This window comes from Euprymna scolopes, chromosome 17 (genome assembly GCF_053919585.1).
Source record: "Euprymna scolopes isolate OS-2025 chromosome 17, ASM5391958v1, whole genome shotgun sequence".
Lineage (NCBI taxonomy): Eukaryota > Metazoa > Mollusca > Cephalopoda > Sepiida > Sepiolidae > Euprymna > Euprymna scolopes.
In genome coordinates this window covers 66,068,099-66,091,354 of record NC_136498.1, presented here as the reverse complement: position 1 = coordinate 66,091,354, position 23,256 = coordinate 66,068,099, and positions in this window count along the sequence as shown.

The window sequence follows — 23,256 nt, the reverse complement described above, 5'->3', positions numbered from 1 at the left end:
TTTTGTTTGTAGCTGCGACGTTACAGGTTGAAACAGAAGGAACTTTATGAAAAAGGTCGAACAAAGTAAAAAGAAGAAAGCAAAAGGAAATGGGAAGAGGACTGAGAGAAACAGAAGAAGAAAAAAAAAAGGAAAAGTTAATTAGAAAAGAAAAAAATAAAACAAACAAAAATATAAACAAAAAATGTAAAGGATATAATCAGAAGAAAATAAGTATAGAATAATTAAAAAAAAAAACAGAAACAAAAATCAACAGAAAATAATCGATAAAATAAAAAAGATTGGACCAGAAATACCCCCCCCCCAAAAAAAAAGAACATCAGAATCAGCAATTTTCCCAAATATGTCTAAATCTAAATTTCATGATTTCATGAACAAAGCTTCTTTCCTAGAACTACCCACCCGTGGAACATTGTTCGCTTCGGTCTGCTTCCCGACCGACTACAATATGGTAGCTAAGTCCAATGTAAATAAGTTTTTCTTGAGCCTTCCCATTAAATAATTAAATTCTCCCCAATCTATATAATTAATGGTTACTATACTATCATCTTACATGCATTAATCCTTACGCACGAGTAGCTTCCGGACCTTGATAAGTGGTGACTCCTTTGACAAATAGAAAATAAAAAGGAATGAAAACAATGAAACAAAACAAAAAAATAAATATAGTGGAAAAAGAAGAAAATGAAGCCAGCGTCAAAAGTATAAACCGAAAAACAAAAGAAAACGACGAAAAATAAAAACAGATAGAAGGAAATACAAGAAAATATGTGAAAAAAAAAAATAACAGAAAAAAGAGAAAGAAGAAAAAATAGCAGAAAAAAGAGAAAGAAGAAAAAATAACAGAAAAAAGAGAAAGAAGAAAAAATAGCAAAAAAATACTATGAAAAAAAAGAAAGAAGAGAAAATAGAACATAAAGAAAAAAGTCAAAGGAACAAGATAAACGAAAAGAAAAAAATAAATGAAGAAAAATGAAAAACATTATTAATAAAAAAATCGTAAAAACAAAAGAAGAACGAAGGAAGTAAAAGAAAAAGAAAATAGAAAAACAGTAAAAGGGAGAAGAAAAACTAAAAGAAAAAAAGAAACTAAAAAAGAAGAAAAGAAAGAAACCGAAAAAGAAGACGAAGTTAACTGTACTAAAGACTTTGAAATATTGCTTGCCAGACAAAACGGAACGGTCGAATCCTGATGGCAGTATGAGCTTGTTATTGGAAGGGGTTGGGCGAGTGCACATGGCCGCACACGTTCAGGCGGTCGAATGGATGGTGTTACAGACATACGGGCTGAGATGGGTGGCAACTAACACGTGATATTAGTCAATTACGGAGAGGAAAAAGGCACACATATGTAACTAACTGGTTAACTTTCTCTATTTACATTTTGCTCTCTCCAAAAACACACATACATACACACACATGCATATATATTATTAAATGGTAAAAGATAAATCCAAATTAATTACCCTGTTGCGTATATAAAATATATACACTATATATATATATATATATATATATATATATATATATATATTATTTCTAATATATAAAAGACTACATGTCTGTTTTTTGTCTGTCTCCATATTTTCAAACTCTATCTCCTCCTATCCTCCTAAACTAAAATTCACAGAGCGGCGCTAGGAGCTCAAATGATTGGATTTTTTTTATTGATCTTAAGCCGGTTAAAATAGTTTATAACGGGTCAAAAAAGGTGAAAATTAAAAAAAAAAAAACGTCATATTGCATTCATCTTTGTTTTTTTTTAATTTTTCAATTTTAAGCAATTCATTGGTGCGGCATTAACACCATCAACTATGAATGTAACAGTTTTGCTTTCGGTTTCGATTCTAGCTGATGGCACTCAAATGCCATTTTTTACATTTGAAATCACAACTCTATAATAATATGTACGGAATCTGGACAAATTAAGATATTTTTTTAATATTTTTTTAATTATATTTTTCCCCCTAAAGCAAGGCACGTTGCCATTTTGATGTAGGGATCTACTATCAGGGACCTAAGGTGCAGGGGTACTATGCAGGGAGTTTAGCAGCAAGATGTCTGTTTATATTACACTTTAACTTCTGCACGCCAGTACACTTGGGGAAGCAGGAAACCAGAAGAGAATTCCAAAGTCCTGCAGTTCTGGGGAAGAAGCTATTAGAGTAAAAGGCCTTTTTACATCTAGGGATTTCAATTGTATAAAGGTGGGACTTCGCTGCTTGTTGGGTTTGTCGGGGGGGCATTTTCGCCGAGGGGGTACAAGGGCTGGTAGTTCGTCAGAGCATCCACCATTAAAATACTTGTAAAACAGGCAGAGGGATGCAACATTCCGTCGGTGGGACAGGGGCTGAAGTTTCATATTTCAGCGCATTTTCCAAGTTTACTATAGCATCACATCATCTCAAATCCGCCGATTGCCATCATCACTTGACAAGAGGCTATTCAAAATAATTTTGAAGCATGGGAGTTATGTTGATAAATAAATATTTCCTTAAACAAAATAATGTGTAATTCGTTATTGTTTTTGGTTAATATTGTTACGAAATATGTTCTTTATTTCATATAAATAGAAATATGAAGTTAGAATATTGGTTTATTACCGAAAATATACATTTTTAGACACTTACAATAAAGTGAGACACACTTAAAATTAACAGAAATAGAAAAAAACTAGCATAATTTTCAAAATATTTGTTCAAAATCAACAAAAATCTGAGAAATAAGGCACCTTGTATCCTGTAAGGCTTGTGTAAGGCACCTGTTTCAGTGTATAAAATTTAACTTCCCTGAATTGACCTGCAATAAAGCGATATATATTTCACGGCGGACTCATTCATATGTAATATATTAAGGTTGGCATTCTGTAGCTGTTCAGTGTAAATATTAACGCTCTGATAATATTGTAGCTCTTTTGTTAAAACTGCAAAAGTATTTATATAATCTAGCAGAGACGCCTGGCATAGCTCGGTTGTAAATTACGCTTAAATATGATGAGTTAATTCTGTCAGAATTCGTATATATTATTATAGTATTATTATAGAGTTAATGTTCTTTTATATATAATAAAGTTACGATTAAAAATATATATATATATACATTCAGCTGACTTGGGTGTATTAGATTGAATCGAAATCGAAACCAAAACTTAGGGAATATATATATATATATATATATATATATATATATATATATATATATATATATATATATATATAACTTAAGTTCCTTTAGCTATAATCGAAACCAAAACAAAAACTTATGAAAATTCTTGATAAAAATTATTTATAAAAAAGTTTCAAAACCGAAGCTAAAACTTATGAAGGATTCTTGGTGAAATTATTTATTACAAGAAATGGAAGTCCATAACAATTAAACGACAATCGATCGGATGTAAGTGTGACACACAAAATAAATAACACACACGCTATCCTATTAATATATAGATCATGGTGATGATGATGATAATGATATTATTATTATTATTATTATTATTATTATTATTATTATTATTATTAATATTATTAATGTTATTATTATTATTATCTTTATTATCATTATTATTATTATTATTATTGTTTAATAATAATAATAATAATAATAATAATAATAATAATAATAATAATAATAATAATAATATCATCATCGTCATCAACAACTAACTAGGAGTTTGTATTTATTTGCTTCACCACTGAGCAAATTAGGCACAAGGCCGTTTTTTAATGTAGAGAGATTGCGGAAAATGGGGATCAGCTCCCCGGGGAGTATGGGCGCTGTATAGTGATGATTGGTATGAAGAGTTTCCCCTACATAGACCAATAACTGATTGCTACAAGAGCAATGGTCTCATAGATGGGTTTGCCTCCACATATGATCTTTGCTTGAACTTTCCCAGGCCCCGTAGGGCCCAGGCAGCCGAATTGTACTCGCTTTCACACAGGTTAACACCAAGGATTTCTCTTTGAGAACAACTTGTGGTGGTATCTGAATTCTGTGTGACAACAAGTCTCCCCAGATTTCCATTACTCACCATCTCTTTCTTTAGTTTGGGTTATCGCAATAGCTGTTTACTATTGATTTCTTGTTGGTGACGACCATTGGTTTTCATTAGAATTTCGGTGGCAATAAGCCTCCCCAAGTGCACAGTCATCTTCGCGCCCATCCAGGGTCAGTTAGTGCTTGCTTTTTCCCCTTGGTCTTTCCATTCTCGTTGACTCCTCACTTATTAGGTACGGGAGGGGAGCCGAAGGTAAGGGTTGCATTTGGTTAACTTACAATCTATGCGGTTTTAGTTTTTATGATTCCATCTGATGTTTTCTTTGTGTTTTACATCTTTACAAGATGAAAAGCAAAATATAAACAGTGTAGTAGGTATTATTATTATTATTATTATTATTATTATTATTATTATTATTATTATCATTATTATTATTATTATTATTATTATTATTATTATCATTGTTAGTGTTATTATTATTATTATTATTATTATTATTATTATCATTATTATTATTATTATTATTATCATTATTATTATTATTATTATCATTGTTAGTGTTATTATTATTATTATTGTTATTATTATAATTATTATTATCATTATTATTATTATTATTATTATTATCATTATTATTATTATTATTATTATTATTATCATTGTTAGTGTTATTATTATTATTGTTATTATTATTATTATTATCATTATTATTATTATTATTATTATCATTATTATTATTATTATTATTATCATTGTTAGTGTTATTATTATTATTATTATTGTTATTATTATTATTATCATTATTATTATTATTATTATCATTATTATTATTATTATTATCATTATTATTATTATTATTATGATTATTATTATTATTATTATTATCATTGTTAGTGTTATTATTATTATTGTTATTATTATTATTATTATTATCATTATTATTATTATTATTATTATTATCATTATTATTATTATCATTGTTAGTGTTATTATTATCATTATTTTTATCATTATTATTATTATTATTATCATTATTATTATTATTATTATCATTATTATTATTATTATTATTATCATTATCATTATTATTATTATTATTATTATTATTATTATTATTATTCCATTAACTTCACAGGGTTGTGATGTTTTGCACCGTGTTTTTCCTTCAAGAAAGGACTCTTACACCAAAGCTAGTGTAGATAGTCAAAGAGTTAATTAGATAAAAAGCACCTGGCGTAGGATGTTTAATGAGCCAAACAGAACTGACTTCTGGAGTACAGTGATATTGTATCTGATTCTCAAGGGGTTCAGCAATTTCATTTTTATTAGCTCACAAGGTGCTTTCACACGGGTCATCAAAGATCTCTCCTTGAAAACAATCTGTCGTGTTCCCTGGAAGCTCAGTGACATCAAGTCTCCCCATATTTCCAGTACTCCCCTCCTCTTTCGATAACATTTGCAAATAAATATGCATTATCGCAACAACCTCTCACCATTTCCCAAGGTGTCAGTTCTCTTCGTACTTGTCTAGCGGAGGTCTGGTCAGTATTCTCTCCTTGGGTTTTCCATCCTCCTTGACTCTTCTCGACTATTTGACATCGCTCTTTTTTTTGGGGGGGTGCAGTGATGAAGCAATGGGCGAGATGATGGGAAACTTGTAGATATGCAGCTGCAATATCTTTGATTCCCTGTAACTCATGTTTTCCCTCTGCAGCAGTTTGTCTGCCCCGCGCATGTGGTTCATGTGTATTCATCTCCGCATTCAAGGCGTTTCCTTAATATTTCAGTTGTTTTCATAAATTTTATTCGTTGTATCTTTGCAGACATCTCTCTGATTTCAATTTCTCACATTCTTTTTTTAAAGTTGCTCGGAATTGTACCTAGTGCTCCTACTATTATGGGTATTACCTTGATTTTCTTCGTCATCCAAATCCCTTTAGGTCTCCGGCTAGCTATTTAAACTGTGGGCAGCTGGGGCAGCAAAATCTACGATTTGACAGGACTTTTCGTTCTTGTTTATTATTACGACATTCGGTCTTCTTGCTTAGATGGGTTTATTCGTTTTTATGTCCATGCCCCATAGGATTTTGTGATTCTCGTTTTCAAGTACTGTTGCCAACTTATGCTTGTACTATTTATCTGTGCGTTCGAGATGCAGTTGTTTGCATAATTCCAAGTGTACTTTCTTCCTACTTGAGCGTGCCTGTTCTTGTATTCCTCTTGGGCCAGTTTACTGCATCCGCTTACTATATGGTTTATCGTTTCGTCTCTTTGTCTATTATTATTATTATTATTATTATTATTATTATTATTATTATTAGCATTTCAGCCCGGCGTTTCCCGGCTGTTTGGAGGTGTGTGTAGCAAAAAAAAAAAAAAAAAAAGAATGGTAGTAGGAGGCAGGCGCGAAGGAGGAAAAGAACGGGGAAAACATGACGTCTTTGCTGTTATAACCACCGCCAAACCGGAAGTGCCGTAGGTTTAAATTATAGCTAGACAATCGAAAAGAGGGGATGCCTTTCAAAAAAATCGGTGAAAAAAGCAACACCTCCTGTTGAAAAGTGCCCAGTTGAGGGTGGAGAAATTAATGTTTTTAGCCAATTTTTCGATATTTGTTGTCTGAAGGGTCGAGCTTCAAAACGGTACTGATATTGTGAAAACCCGTCGCCTTTGTCGAAAGTTTTAGGCAGACATACAAACATATATACACACATTTATATATTTGTAGCTCAAATTTCGGTCCACACTGATTGAAAAGCGTGTCCTTTCTCTGAATACCCTTTATGTAAAATTTTAACTGTTTAGACCAGAAATTGTCTGAGTAATTTCGTAAAGACCGCAGAGGTAATTTATTTTTTTAAATTTGACCCCTATTATGTCCCCTTAACATTTATTGTTTTAGGCTCAAATCAAGTTATTAAGTTAGATCCATGTCCAAGGCACCTATATCGAAAATTTCAAGTGTTTGTACCCCAAATTGGCGGAGGAGTTTAGTAGAGTTCTGAAAAGTCAAATCGATGAACAACCAAATTTCTGGCCGAAAACAGATTACAAAGATTTTCCCAAATCTCCCTACCCTGTATATCAAATTTCGAGTCTGAAGACTTCAACTTGACAGAGTTATTGCGTAGGGAAATATACACAGACACAGAGACACATAGAGACACGTCACCTTTCACAGATATACTAGCATTTCAGACAGGCGTTGTCCGGGTGTTTTAAGGTGTATGTTTAGCAAAACGAAAAATAAAAAAAGCGGTCAATTTTTTAAAACTTGACCCCTATTATGACCCCTTAACATTTAATCTTTTGGGCTCAAGTCAAGTTATTTAGTTAGATCCATGTCCAAGAGACCTATATCTAAAATTTCAAGTGCTTAGACCCAAAATTGTCAGGGGACTTTGGGAAAGTTCTCAAAAGTCAAATCGTTGAACTTTGACCCCTTAACAGGCAAATTTCTGGCCGAAAACCGATGACATAGATTTTCCCAAATCCCAGTACCCTGTATATCAAATTTGGAGTCTGTATACTTAAAATTGACAGAGTTATTGCGTAGGAAAATGTACATACGCAGACACACAGACGCATACACAAACATGTTCACTTTTATTGATACTAGCATTTCAGCCCGGCGGTTCCCGGGTGTTTGGATGTGTATGTTGAGCAAAATAAAAAAAATAAAAAAAGGGTAGGAATAGAGGCTTGAACCCGTACCGCGAAGGACGAAGAGAACGGGAAAAAGCCTGGCCTCTTTGTTGTTACGACAACCGCCAAACCGGAAGTGACGTAGGTTAAAATTAAGGCTATATAATCTAAAAGAAGAGGATGACTTTAAAATATATGGGCGAAAAATGCGACTCCCCCTCTAGAAAAGTGCCCAGTTGAAGGTGAAGATATTAATATTTTTCACCAATTTTTCGATATTTTTCGTCTAAAAGACCGAACTTCAAAGCGATACTGATCTTGGTAAAATCCGATCCCTCTGTCGAAAGTTTTAGGCAGAAAGGCAAACATACATACATACATACATTTATATATTGGTAACTAAAAATTTTCGACCCAAATCGATTAAAAAGCTCGCCCTATCTCTGAATACTCTTTATGTACAATTTCAAATGTTTAGACCAGAAACTGTCTGAGTAATTTGGTAGACCGAAGTGGGCAAATTTTTAAAAACATTTATTGTTTTTGGTTCAAATCAAGTTATTAAGTTAGATCCATGTATAAGTAACCTATATCTAAAATTTCATGTATTTAGACCCAAAAATTTCAGAGGAGTTTGGTAGAGTTCTCAAAGGTCAAATCGTTTAATTTGACCCCTTATCAGCCAAATTTCCTGGCCGAAAACCAAGCACATCGATTTTCCCAAATCTCAGTACCCTGTATACAAAATTTCGAGTCTGTAAACTAAAAGAGTTATTGCGTAGGGAAATGTACACACATAGACAAACAGACACACAAACCCACACACAGACAGACACTTTCACTTTTATAGATATACTAGCATTTCAGACCGGCGTTGCCCGGGTATTTGGAGGTGTATGTTGAGCAAAAAAAAAAAAAAAAGCGGTCAATTTTTTAAAATTTGACCCCAATTAATACCCCTTAAAATTTATTGTTTTGTCCAAGGAACCTATATCTAAAATTTTCTCACTAGATCCTTAATCGCCAAATTTCTGGTCGAAAACCGATCACATCGATTTTCCCAAATCTCAGTACCCTGTATATCAAATTTCGAGTCTGTAGATAAAAATTGACAGAGTTATTGCGTAAGGAAATGTACACAGACAGACACACAGACACATAGACAGACACACAGACACGTTCCTTTTTATATATATACTAGCATGGGTGCCCGGCGTTGCCCGGGTATTTGGAGACGTATGTTGAGCAAAAAAAAAGAAGAAAAAAGCTGTCAATTCTTTTAAATTTTGACTCCTATTATGACCCCTTTAAATTTATTGTTTTGGGCTCAAATTGAGTTATTAAGTTAGATCCATGCCAAGGAAACTATATCCTAAATTTCAAGTGTTTGGACCCATAATTGTCGGAGGAGTTTGGTGGAGTTCTGAAAGGTGAAATCGTTGAACTTTGACACCTAAAGCTAAATCTCTGGCCGAAAACCTATCACATAGATTTTCCCAAATCTCAGTACTCTGTATATCAAATTGCGAGTCTGTAGACTAAAAGTTGAGTTATTGCGTTGGGAAATGCACACACACACACATACACATACACACACAGACACGTTCCCTTTTATAGATATACTCGCATTTCGGCCCGGCGTTGCCCGGGTATTTGGAGGTGTATGCTGAGCAAAAAAAACAAAACAAGAAAAAACAGTATATTTTTTAAAACTTTGACCCCTATTATGACCCCTTAACATTTACTTTTTTCAGCTCAAATCAATTTATTAAATAAATAAATGTCTAAGAGACCTATATTTAAAATTTCAAGTGTTTAGACCCCAAATTCTAGGAGTAGTTTGGTAGAGTTCTCAAAGGTCAAATCGTTGAAGTTTTACCCCTTAACAGCCAAATTCCTGGCCGAAAACCGATCACATGTATTTTCCCAAATCTCAGTACCCTGCATATCAGTTATTACGAAGGAAAATGTACACAGCCACACAGACAGACACACACGCAGACACACAGACACGTTCACTTTTATAGATATACTAGCATGGGTGCCCGGCGTTCCCTAGGTATTTGGAGATGTATGTTGAGCAAAAAAAAATTGTCGTTTTTTTAAACTTTGACCCCTATTATGGCGCATTAACATTTATTGTTTTGGGCTCAAATCAAGTTATTAAGTTAGATTCATGTCCAAGGAACCTATATCTAAAATGTCAAGTGTTTAGGCCCAAAATTGTCGGAGGAGTTTGGTAGAATTCTAAAAGGTCAAATCGTTGGACTTTGACCCCTTAACAGCCAAATTTCTGACCGAAACCCGATCACATCGATTTTCCGAATTCTCAGTACGTTGTATACAAAATTTCGAGTCTGTAGACTAAAAATTGACAAAGTTATTGCGTAGGGAAATATACAAAGACACACAGACACACAGACAAGTTCACTTTTATAGATATACTAGCATGGGTGCCCGGCGTTGCCCAGGTGTTTTAGGTGTATGCTGAGAAAAAAAACGGTAATTTATTTTTACTTTGATCCCTATTATGACCCCTTAAAATTTATTGTTTAGGGCTCAAATAAAGTTATTAAGTTAGATCCATGTCCAAGGAATCTATATCTAAAATTTCAGGTGTTTAGACCAAAAATTGTAGGAGGAGTTTGGTAGAGTTCTCAAAAGTCAAATCGTTGGACTTTAACCCCTTAATCGCGAAATTTCTGTCCGAATACCAATCCTATCGATTTTCCCAAATCTCAGTACCCTGTATATCGAATTTCGAATCTTTAGGCTTAAAATTGACACAGTTATTGCGTAGGGAAATGTACACAGACACACAGATACACAGACATGTTCACTTATATATATATATATATATATATATAATTATATATATATATATATATATATATATATATATATATATATATATATATAAACTAGCATGGGTGCCCGGCGTTGCCCGGGTGCTTGGAGGCGTATGCTGAGCAAAAAAAAAAAACCCTCATAAAACAAAACAAAAAAAACATCAATTTTTTTAAACTTTGACCGCTATTATGACCCTTAAATTTTATTTATTTGGGCTCAAATTGAGTTATTAAGTTAGATCTATGTCCAAGGAACCTATATCTAAAATTTAAAGTGTTTAGAACCCAAATTGTCGAAGGAGTTTTGTAGAGTTCTCAAAGGTCAAATCGTTGGACTTTGACCCCTTAACAACCAAATTTCTGGTCGAAAACAGATCACCTCGATTTTCCCAAATTTCAGTACTCGGTATATCGAATTTCGAGTCTGTAGACTAAATATTGACAGAGTAATTGCGTAGGGAAATGTACTCAACCACACAGACACGTTCACCTGTATATATATAAACTAGCATGGGTGCCCGGCGTTGCCCGGGTGTTTGGAGGTGTATGTTGAGCAAAAAAAAACCCAAAAAAACTCAAAAAACAAAACAAAAGAACCGTCAATATTTTTAACTTCGACCCCTATTATGACCCTTAAATTTCATTGTTTTGGGCTCAAATTGAGTTATTAAGTTAGATCCATGTCCAATCTCAGTACCCTGTATCTCAAATTTCGAGTCTGTAGACTAAATATTGACAGAGTTATTGCGTAGGTAAATGTACACAGACACACAGACACGTTCACGTTTATAGATAGATAGATAGATAGATAGACTGAACAAAAATATATACGTATAAATGAATATATATGGAAATAGTTTTGTTTGTACTCTAAACTTTTTTCGCAAATATTATGCAAGTATAAATCATGTAGAATATCAGCATGAATATAATTACACGTAATAGTTAACTAAAGATGATCATCCCATAAGAAAACGGAAAAAAACTAATAGGGAATTAAAATGAATGTTTAAAAGAATATGCAAATTAGCTAGATCTTTTGCTAATGAATGCATTTCCACAATCCATATATAAGAAAATTGTATTTTCTTTTTAAATAAATAGAAAAGAGGGTTTATAATATGAATATGAATATACACAAAATAAAAACGAATTTATAGAAGTATAGTTAAATTAGCATTTCAGCCCGGCGTTGCCCGGTTGTTTGGATGTGTATGTTGAGCAAGAAAAAAAAGGCGTATTAGGGAGGCAGGCTCGATCCCGTAAGCGTGAAGGTGTAAAAGAACGGGGAAAACCCTGACGTCTTTGCTGTTACGATCTCCACCAAACCGGAAGTGACGTATGTTTAAATTAGGGCTAGAAAATTTAAAGGAGAGGATGATTTAAAAAAATATCGACGAAAAAAGCTACCTCCCTATTGAAACTGTCCAGTTGAAGGTGAAGATTTTACTGTTTTTGACAAATTTTTCGATATTTGTCTTCTGAAAGGTCGAACTTCCAAACGATACTGGTCTTGGTAAAATCCCTCTCCTCTGTCAAAAATCTTAGGAAGACATGCAAATATACATACATACATACATACATAGATACATTCATTTATATATTGGTAACTGAAAAACTAAAAAAATATACTCGAGCTCAAGTCGAAACCGAAACCTAAAGAAAGTGAGTCAAGTACGATAACCATCAGGCCAACTTGTCAAGATCTCTAGAAGGAGTTTTCAAACCTCGTGAAAGATTTGACAAACATAAAAAGCCGATGATTTTAGTTCTTTTCTGGGTTTGAATATGTTTTTATTAAGATTTCAATTGTTTTTGTGAATGTCGTCGGTTTTACAGCCTTCCTTTTGATTCCAATTTCCCCTCGTCACCTTTTACATGTATTTCAGGAATGTTTCTAGCTCTCTCACAATTGTGGTCATTATATTGACTTTTTTAGGTTTAATATTACTTTCATTTTATGGCAAGTTTAGTTTATTATTATTATTATTATTATTATTATTATTATTATTTATATCTATATATATGTAAAGAGACTTATTACCTTGTCATTTGATTTACACCACTAAAACAGAAATGAGAAACGTTGACTTAAAAGGAATTAGACATGTTAAGGAAAAAACACAGTTATTTGGGGGTAGTGAAGGGAATTAATTGGTATAGAGTAAAACTGATTGCTACATTCGTTACAGAGTTGGGAGAAGCAGATTGTTGGGAATAAATGAAATAACAATAAAACAGAGATTATTGAAACACACTTTATGAATTGCTGTAAGTGGTGAGTGCGGACGATTTATTCATTGTTTAAGAAGTGTTCTTATTGAAATTGCAGAAGCAGAGGGAAAAATGTAGATAATTTTAATACATAATGGATAGAGATATAAAGAGATTTATTATTTCCTCTTTAAATTTACATAAGTGTGTGTTGTATTTATTAGATGGTCACGCTGGAAAAAGGTTTCACTTGTTGTCTAAATGCTCGCAGAGAGCATTAGAAAGTGGTTGCATTAACATAGAGTGAGAGGGGGGTTAGAGAAATAAATAACTTATTCAGTTAATCATAGCTTATATATGTTACATAATTAGAACAATTAAAATAGGAATTTTCTGAAACATAACCCAATCCCAAAACTGAAGTATAGTTTAGCATATATTTTGTGATACTAAAGTATATGGACAAAGGCCTTTGGGTGAGCCGAACATTAGATATTGTGAGACAAACTATCGGTGTAGTTGGAGTAAGACTTCTAAACGCGACAATATCATCGACTAGACAAAATCAACCGCTTCCTGCAATAAACTGCACGCTTAAGTCATAAACTACAATAGATAACCTTTTTTATGCTCAAATATAATCAGTAGTCACACGATCCATGTATAGATATAACATAAAAGTCTTTTAATAACATTAAAATATACCTATTCTGTACACGAAGCTCTATACATGAGTCCGGAATATATTGTAATTTACATTGCACTATAGAAAACTAACTGTTGATTTTACGATAGTATTTTTATATAATGGCTTTCATAATAGTTTAAAATGTAAAAGCCATGTATCATGTTTCCGTTGTGCTCTAAACAGAAACATTCATTTCGAACGCGCCTCCATCATATCAAAGAACATACTGTTGATTTTTTTAATACTGGGCCTTTCTGCTTGTACGCTAATAAAACTTCTCAAATACACTTGATATGTTAGACTGCATAATGCCTTAACTTTAACCAAGATCGCCTGTTCCTTCTTTCATCGGATTTTTTCGATTATCGATTATTGATAAGTGTTTTCGGTAGATAGCTGATCTGTATAATTCTTTGATTTTTAAATATTGCAAGCAAAAACCAAATCTTTATCGTGTAGACGCAAGACATTATCTGCGGGAATTCTAAAAGATCCAATATTTTTATAGAGCAGTTACCGTTTCTGATTGGATGCTAGCAGAATGTGGTTTCATTTGATTGGTCAGTTCTTATCGCCAATGTCTGTGAGTAGAATCTTCCAATTTTCTTTAATTATACTCTCATCGTATAAAAAAGTGTTGCAACACCCCTCTCTATTTTTTATATAATGGGAAATCTTTTTAGTTTTAAATGTTTAATCTTCTTAAAAATATATCAGCCCCTTTGAGAAACTCGTTTTTATCGTTGAGCACTTTACAGTTGAAATGAAGTCGGTCACTTTAGCTTGCATGCACAGATCATGATATTATAATCATTGGATCACTCTGACAGACGTTAAGACATTTAAAAATAAATGTTTAAATTTCAACGAAATTTCTTGCGGTTGACGGTAGCCGTGTGGATTTGTTCCTTGCTAATGGAGTCAGAGATGTCTTCATTGGCGTATTAAAATCTTCCGAGTGGCGATAATCGTGACACCCTGCACTGATGATTCCCAAAACGATGAGACACTAGTGTCTGTAGGTATTTAATAATTATTATAGTAAATAATTATGTATAAATGTGTAAAATAAATGAATAAGTTAAAACAGGTAAAAATAAAATTAGGAGAGTCATTAGGTGTTTATTTTGTTCAAATGTCAAAGAAAAATATGTGTATAAACAGAAAAAAAATAACTTTATTCATTTACATTTCAGAAGTTGATTATATAAGAAAGGGGGACATTTAAAATTTTAATTGTACATAATATACATAAACATATATATATAATACATGTAATATGCAATCGTAAAATATATGTCAGTTAAATAAAATTAAAACAAAATAAAAAAACAAAAATAGGAAAGCTTGCTAAATTTTCTTCAAATGTTTAAAAGAGTATGTGCGCATAAAATAAAAGTAAAAAGAAGTCAATTTCAATTTATGCACTACTTAAAAATACATGTAAAAAGGACGCCATTTTAATATGAATATTCTTTAAACACATATATATATTCATACACATATTACATATGCATATATATTAAAAAGCAAGAAAGTAATTGTAAAAAAAAATGAAAAATATTTTCAAGCGGTGATTTTTTTTTGTTGAAAAGTTTAAACATCTGTTACGAATTTATTTTGTTAAACGTGTTAATATAAACAAAATTGATGCAGTTTTTCATCGCACCCAAGACAAATGGTTTGCTTTTTTTTTCTTCTTCTGTTCTATCTGGGCTCCTAAAAATGTTGCATCAAATCAAATTCCGACAAGTTTAGGGACAAAACATTTTAATTTTATTTTTTATCGCCGTTTTTATAAATATATCGGCTATACTTTGCCTATGTAATTTACAATAATGTATGTTTTTTTTACTTCATGTTTATGAAGTGATACTTAATATCTATGAGGTTGACAAGAAAGTTCTTGCAGTTTTAACTTTTAAATGTAGATGAACATATCTCGGTTCAAACAAAATTTATTTATCGAATCAGAATCAACACACATTTGCCAACGCAAAACAAGTGTATTTATGCCAGTGACGTAAAAATCTTGCGTTCTCGTGACGATGAAGTCGCTGAAAGCGTTTTTAATATCGCTTGGATTTTTAAAGCATTTCTCAGGCAGAAAGTTGTCGAGATGGTTGAAACAGTGACTAAAAGACATGAGTTTTTCGTTCTGAGTTATCAGGGCTGTAACAGCTCAAAGTCATCCGACAACTCTTTTAGGATTATGAAGATCAACAGACTGTCTCTGATGACTTCAGTATAAATTTTAATGAATTTGCCGTTGTTTATGCATTTATAATATCTATATAATTATAAAACTCAAATGACCTTCTAACGGGTGTTGTAACAACACATCCGGTTTACGACTTCCGATTGCACATGCGTGCATACATTTTCTTCTACACTACCAACATAAATAAATAACCCCGAAAATATGTTTTTTAATTGTGTCAAATAAATAATCAACGCGACAATAAAACGTATTGTTTTACTGTGTACGTTTTCAGCGTCCCAATTGTTTTTTTTTCGCGTTTAAATTATCCAAATAAACAATTGTTAATACTTTCTACGTTTTTTTCATCGTTCATTTCCGCGTTTTCTTAATTAGTTTTATTAACCTTATTATTAACATATGAATTAAATATTTGACCCAGTGGGTCATGAATGGTTGTTTAAAATAAATGAAAAAAAGTTATATTTTATTTTCATTTTCTATTTAAAAAGCCATTCTTAATATGGGGAGAGTGTTTTTAACTATTCTGTACTTTCAACTAACAATTTCATTAAAAAAATATATAAAAATTTCAATTTAACTTTAAGTATTATAATTTTGGTTCAGTGCATAACTATAAGTATGGAAAACCACTTATAATTCAATGGCTCTGATTTTTGTTTTTAAAATAAACAATTATAATAAACAGAACGACCATAGAAATCTACCTATATTCTTTTATTATTTTAATATAATTTCATAGAAATGTTTCTGTTATGTTACAAAAACTATTTTCGTTACATCACAAGTGTCACGCTTATACATTAATTCCATAGCTAATATAACATACTGACCCAACGAGTCACGGGTAGTCTAGTAATCTATAATCGTCTTGGCTTCCATACATTTTAGAGACGTCAGTTCTGTATACAAAGACATAATGTTGGGTTTTCCTTTCGATAAATTATGCTCTCTTAATGTGTTCAGTACTTTGCAGACAGCGTTCAAGAATTCTCACATTATCAGATATAGATTTATATCATTTACGTACTGTATTAATTCCGTAAAGACAGAGTCGTTTCGATTTTCATGTTGTACCTGAATGATTTTGTGCAACTTTTGAATTCGTAAATAACCCAATTTTAATCAACAAAACCTTATTAAGAACACTGCCAGACACATAAAATATATTTGTTTCTGTAACGCTGTCGTTGCATGTCAACACTTGAGACCCACACGTTGTATGCGGACAGTCGCAAAAAAAAAAACGACAAGAAAAGAATCTGACTCACGTTTTGCCACAATCCGAATTTCGATTCAGATTCATCAACGTAAAGAAGTCGCTGGGCTCATGACACTTCGAATTGGAAGCCATATTTAATTCCAGAAGAGTTTCCGATCGGTAGCTTATTTGTATATGTCTTGGGGATGGAAAAAGTATTTGGTGGGTAGCTGATTTGAATAAGTATTGAACTTTAAAATTTTGCAGGCAAAGAGCAAATATCTTTTTCACGCAGACACGCAAAATTATGTGCGGGAATTTTAAAAGATCCAATATTTTTATGGAGCAATTCCGGTATTTATTAGTTACTAAACAAACGTAGCTTCAGTTTCTATAGCCAGTGTCTATAAATCGAACCTTCCAATTTTCTTTAATTAAACCCAAATTGTATATAACAATATTGCTATTCAAACCTTTCTAAGAACAATACCAGGCACATAAAAGGCATGTATAATGTTTTGAATCCAAAGAAAAAGTACATACAAAGACAAGGGTCCTTTTACATAACACTAGATATATATATTCACACGCAAATATTTATATATATATATATATATATATATATATATATATATATATATATAGAGAGAGAGAGAGAGAGAGAGAGAGAGAGAGAGAAATACGAAGAGCAAGGGAAAGGGACACCGGTGAAAATATTGAAATAAACGGATACAAAAATGAAATTGTTATTTACTTTAATACATCGCCATAGACATAACTAGATGCGTAGTCAGTGAATTTTGGTACATCACTGAGATGGTGCCGATAACCGTTTCTCCAAGAACTATAAAATCATTTGTATCTTTTAAGATACTTTTACGAAAAAAAGTACTCCATGTCAAAAGAAACCGACCTTTGACCTTCAACCCAATGCTTTGTCAACTTCACCATCCCAACTAATGATTAATGCATTTTAGTTCACAACATCTGTTGCCACTGGTTCGTCTGACGAACTACGTTTGACGTGGGGCATGAGATGTTAGGGTTTTCTTTTGAATCATTGCATTATAGAAGAATTGTAGTTGTCTTATCTTTTCCACTTTCTAGCTATGTACTTGTTTCCCCACGAGGGCAAAGTTAGACACAAATTAGGAGCATTCTAGATGGAAACGGATATTTGAAAAAATGTCCAAGTCTAGAATGAATTCTCTTACACTGACCGAGGACAGAATAGACTAATAAAACTATGAGAACAGGCAACACACTTCGTTTCTGTAACGTGGTCGTTACATCTCGACACTCGGGACCCATACGTTGTATACGGACAGTCTCAAGAAAACAAAGATAAGACAAGAATTCTACTCACTTTTTTTTCAAACAACAGACATTTATTTACAGACACTTCCAGAATAACGCCTTGTCTCTTGTTCAAAAGTCTTTTCGTACTCAAATGCGTTTAACAAGACTCTGTCGTCCTAAACATGTGGTACTATGTATTTGTCCCGCCATGTTTGGGGCACGTCTTTCCTTGACGCACGTGGGCCACGTGGGTCTATTTTCGTTCTCTCGTATCTCAGACACGTCTCGAATCCTCTAGGTCTCAAACATGTCTCGAATACCGATCGAATACCCTTCCGTCTCGAACAGGTGTCACTTTTTATCTCCGCCACATCGCGCAACCGGCTTGGTCATTTACATATAGCTGCTGCTGTTTCTGATGCCCTACGCGCGTCCGCGCTCTGTGACATTTTTAGCCAATTTATTTTGTCAAATGAAACATTACATATTTCCGTTAAATGTAGGCATTTCTCCCTTTTGATTTAAGGGGGATGAGAGTGTCGAGGGTCATTCTTTTTTTATAACGAAGACTTACATTTTGCTTACTCTTAGCTCGATTATTTCACCAAAATACCACATTCACTCCATGGCTTCAATTCTACTGGTTTTGGCGAATAATGGGAAGTAAGAAGATCTGCAAACATCCCATAAAGAATAAAGCATAAAGAACCAAATAAAATACTTATGGGACAGGTAAGTAAGGATCTCCCAACTCTTTGTTGGGCTTTCTAATCTGCTGAAGTCTGTGTTCAATCGAGTATCGTTACATGTCAGTCACGAAACGGCAAATGTAAATTCGAGTCATGTCATTACGTAAAGTAAAAAACGTGCCCTTACAGTGCCATACGATTCGTTTATTCATGGTGATATATATGTCGAGTATTTAATATGAAACAGCCACCAAATGTGTTTTTGATTATAGTGAGGTATGCACTAAAAAGAACAGAAACCCACAACATCTACAGGACAACTCATCTATTACCTTACCTGTGACAGGTTCATTCATGAATGGTGTATAAATCTTCATCTGTATGTGCATTTGTGCAATGTTTTTCATTAGCAAAATAAAGATTTTTTATATGTACATGTGTAGTGTGTTATCACGTGCTAATCTTTATTCTCAACATCCTCGTTGTTTCTCTTCGTCGTGTTTCATGAGTGGCCGTTTCGTCTAGCGGTTGTGAACTATCTCATTTGTTTAACTTAGACGAATAAAGTTTTACATACATGCAAGGCACACGGAGGCGTTCGCTGATTTTTCTTTAAGGTTTTGTTTTGGATAGAATTTAGTTATGAAGAGAGAGATCAATGTATGCAGACAATTATCTACTTCTTAAACTTATCTTTTTAACTTGAAAAATGAGTGACGCAGACGGACAGAGACATTGGTGACATTCGCTGAAATTATCAGTTTTCTACGTCATTGGCTGTGTCTAAACCACCTGGCTTGGATGGTTACCGGGATAGAAGTTATCAAATGCTCTTTTTATCGAAAACATGACGTCATTCGTCTTCGTTCAATTTGTTTTGTCTACTGTTTATTTTCCACTGCCACCCCGCATCAACTTTACCCGTCTTTGGGAACGATTCTGTTTACTGATCTAGATCGTTCAAATATGACCTCGTTCAAAATTCAATTGATGTAAGATCCCTAATATTTAACATTTCATTATGGCGGAGCATACACTGTAGCATATTATTCAATAAGTTCCGAGCGAAACTAACAAAGTCAGATCTTTTATGAAGATATAAATATCGTAACGATTCTCTAACAATTTGATGTATATTTCTGTAGATCGATTTGACTTTCACTTCAAACTATAGATCCGTTCCCGATATCGCTTTGTCAGTGGAGTCAAATCTCTTTTATACTAGCATTCTTTTTAAGTCCTGTAAGCAACCAGGATTAATGTGCACTAAGTAATAGGATTCATGCAGGAGCAATTCAAAGTACAATTCATTCATATAGTTTTGCAATCGCTGCAATCAACTTGTAAGACAGTCTTGGTTAGAAGAACATTCTTTTGGCTATTTATTTCTTTAAACGCACGAATAATCTTTACTATGATACAAAAGGGTCTTTTCTGTTTGTGTGTGTGTGTGTGTGTGTGTGTGTGTGCGAGAGAGAGAGAAAGAGAGAGTTTGTTCCCTATGGACTCGAAAACGGCTAGGCTGATTTTTATGAAGTTTCACAATAAGATACTTTGTGTACTTTATGTACCCGGCAGTGTTCTTAGGTGTTGCACCAGAATGTCTTCGATGAATATCGATAATCGATAATTGGAATAATCTAAAGAAAGAAGGAACAGGTAATTTTGTACCAGAGTTAATACCTTACACAACCAAACATCACAAGTGCATTTCAGAAGTTTTATAAAAGCCAAAACGCTCGACATATAAAACCAATAGTCGGATCTTTGATATAATACAAGCGCGCGTTTAAAATTAATCTTTCTGTTAAGAGCAAAATTGAAGCATGATATTTTTGCATTTTAAACTTTAATTGAAGTCATTATAATTGAATTAATTGAAGTCATTATAATTGACTTAATTGAAGTCATTATATATAAAAATAATCTTGATAAAATCCAAAGTAGCTTTTTACATTACAATGTAGACAAAAATATCTTGTGAACTACGTCACTGCGAGAGGGATGTGAAGCTTCCATCCATGTGCACTGCCATGGGTTCCCAACTGGAGCAGGTAATCAATCTATTTAATAGAAAAATAGGCGATTTCACCGATTTCGATGATAATAAAATATGAGAGTGTGAAATATTCGTTGATCATCATTCAATCCAGGAAAAAGTCTGGTCACATTGCTGGTATTATTCGTTATTGATGTTGTTTTCTGTTTTTAAGGTAATCGACGAAAAAAAATACCTTTCACATCCCAAAATACGATGGCTTAAACTTTGCTAGCGGATATTTCGATCAATTTGGATCGCTTCTGGCTGCAGCTGTCTACTCAGACTAAGCACCATGTTCCATCCATTGTAACATGTTTTTTAACATGCTTTTTGTTGTTTAAACAATTAAAAATAATATTCTAAATTGTCGACGCAGTGTGGTTTTAATTGAATGTGAACAAATGCAGCATCCACTTTTAACAAAGCTTTTTCATTGGCAAATGGTCATGCAACCTGATGAAGATACTGAATTTTGCTATCTTAAAGTCCGTTTCGATCCAACGCAACTTCAATATACAATCGATCAAAATGAGTCTGTGGGTTTATTTCATATTTTCCGGAACAACTGTCGAATTTTGGCAATCTTTTGTGTGTTTAGAATCATCTGTGTTTCTACGGCCATATTTAAAGCCAACATAATATCTGTTAATCGCTATTTTTCTGTACGAATAACACATAACAAGTCATTGTTTTGCATAAACACTATATTTTCTCATCAAAAAGGAATGATTTATCACAACACTCAATTCAGATGCTTTTCTATTGTTTTTAAAATATGTAACTTAGTCCACAAGACATAGTGGTCTACATTGCACAATAGAGAGCCTACTGTGGATTTTATATATATATATATATATATATATATATTCATATATATATATATTTTTATATATATATATATATATATATATATATATATATATGATGGCTTGAATTCCAGTCAAGTTTACAATGAAAAATCAAGTATCATGTTACAATTGCGCCCGAAACAGAAACATTCATTTTGAACGCGCCCTGTCATATCAAAGAATCCACTGTTGATTTTATATTTTCGGCCTTTCGGCTTGGGTGATAAAACTTTTCAAATGCACTTGTGATGTTAGGCTGTGTAAAAATCGCCTGTACTTTCGTTTATTAGATTATTTTGATTATCGATATTTATCGAAGACATTCCGATACAAAACCTATCTAAGAACACTGCCAGGCACAAAGCACCTTCGAGTGAAATTTATATAAAAATTGGCGTTTTATGAAATTGTATATATATATATATATATATATATATATATATATAGTATATCTTTGATGTATACTTTAATAATAGGGTCAATAAAACTTAAGACAATACTCTTCTATTTACAATATTTATTGTAAAATTTGATTGATTTAAAAACACGCTTTGAGTGATTTAAAAACACGCTTAACAACTAAATGTAACAAATTGCTGTCCATGTTGATAGACAGAGTTGTCTAGGTAAACCAAAACTTCCTGTAAAGTTTGCCCTCGAGACGTATGAATAGTCATAGCAAATGCAAATTGTATAGAAAACTGAATTATGGCCAATGGAACATTGTCGCCTTCAGATGAAACAATTTTCAATCTTGTAATGAAAACAATTTCTCCTTCAAACTGTGAGGCAATACATTTAGCAACCATGAAATTATTGTACAGTTCCTCTATTAATAGTCTGGTACCATTACATAAAATTTGTGGATCAATATTTCTCATACAAATGATTGGAGTTTCTTTTTTGAGTTCAAGTTTATGGGGAGGTAATCCTGATAACTCTATAGAATCAAGAAATTCTATTGAATAATGTGTAGTTTCTGTTTTTTTTTCAAGAACAGGATTAAATGACAAATACTGTTTGACTTGTCCCGGGAAATTCTCCAATACACTTATGATTTCTTGTTCGAAGTGTATCACTAAATGGTACTAATATGCAATTTTCAGCAAACATTTTTAAATAGTCAAACGAAGGATAAATGTATTCACGGCAGTGGTCAACATTATTTGCACGGCTTAACAAATCCCCAGGAAGTTCAATCACACCATTTTCATTTTTTCTAATTTTGTCTTCACCAATATTTATGAGAAACTTAAAGGATCCATCGCAATCTTAAATTTTCATGTTTCGTTTTAAATTAAATTTCTTAAATTTACGCCACAAACACAACTCGTTGCTGCAGGCATTGTAAATGTCAGCATCATTTCCTCTCTTGATGACTGATAGTAGTTGCCTAAAGTCACAACTGCACAACGTCAATCCCTCCGAATGTTTTATTTTTCCACACTTATCCTTGGGAGTCTTATCAACTGTTTCTAAACTCTCCCTTCTTATCATTGGACATTCCTCCCAAATAATTATTTTTACTATCCTTATCAAGTTGGCTGTTTCTAAATGCTTATCA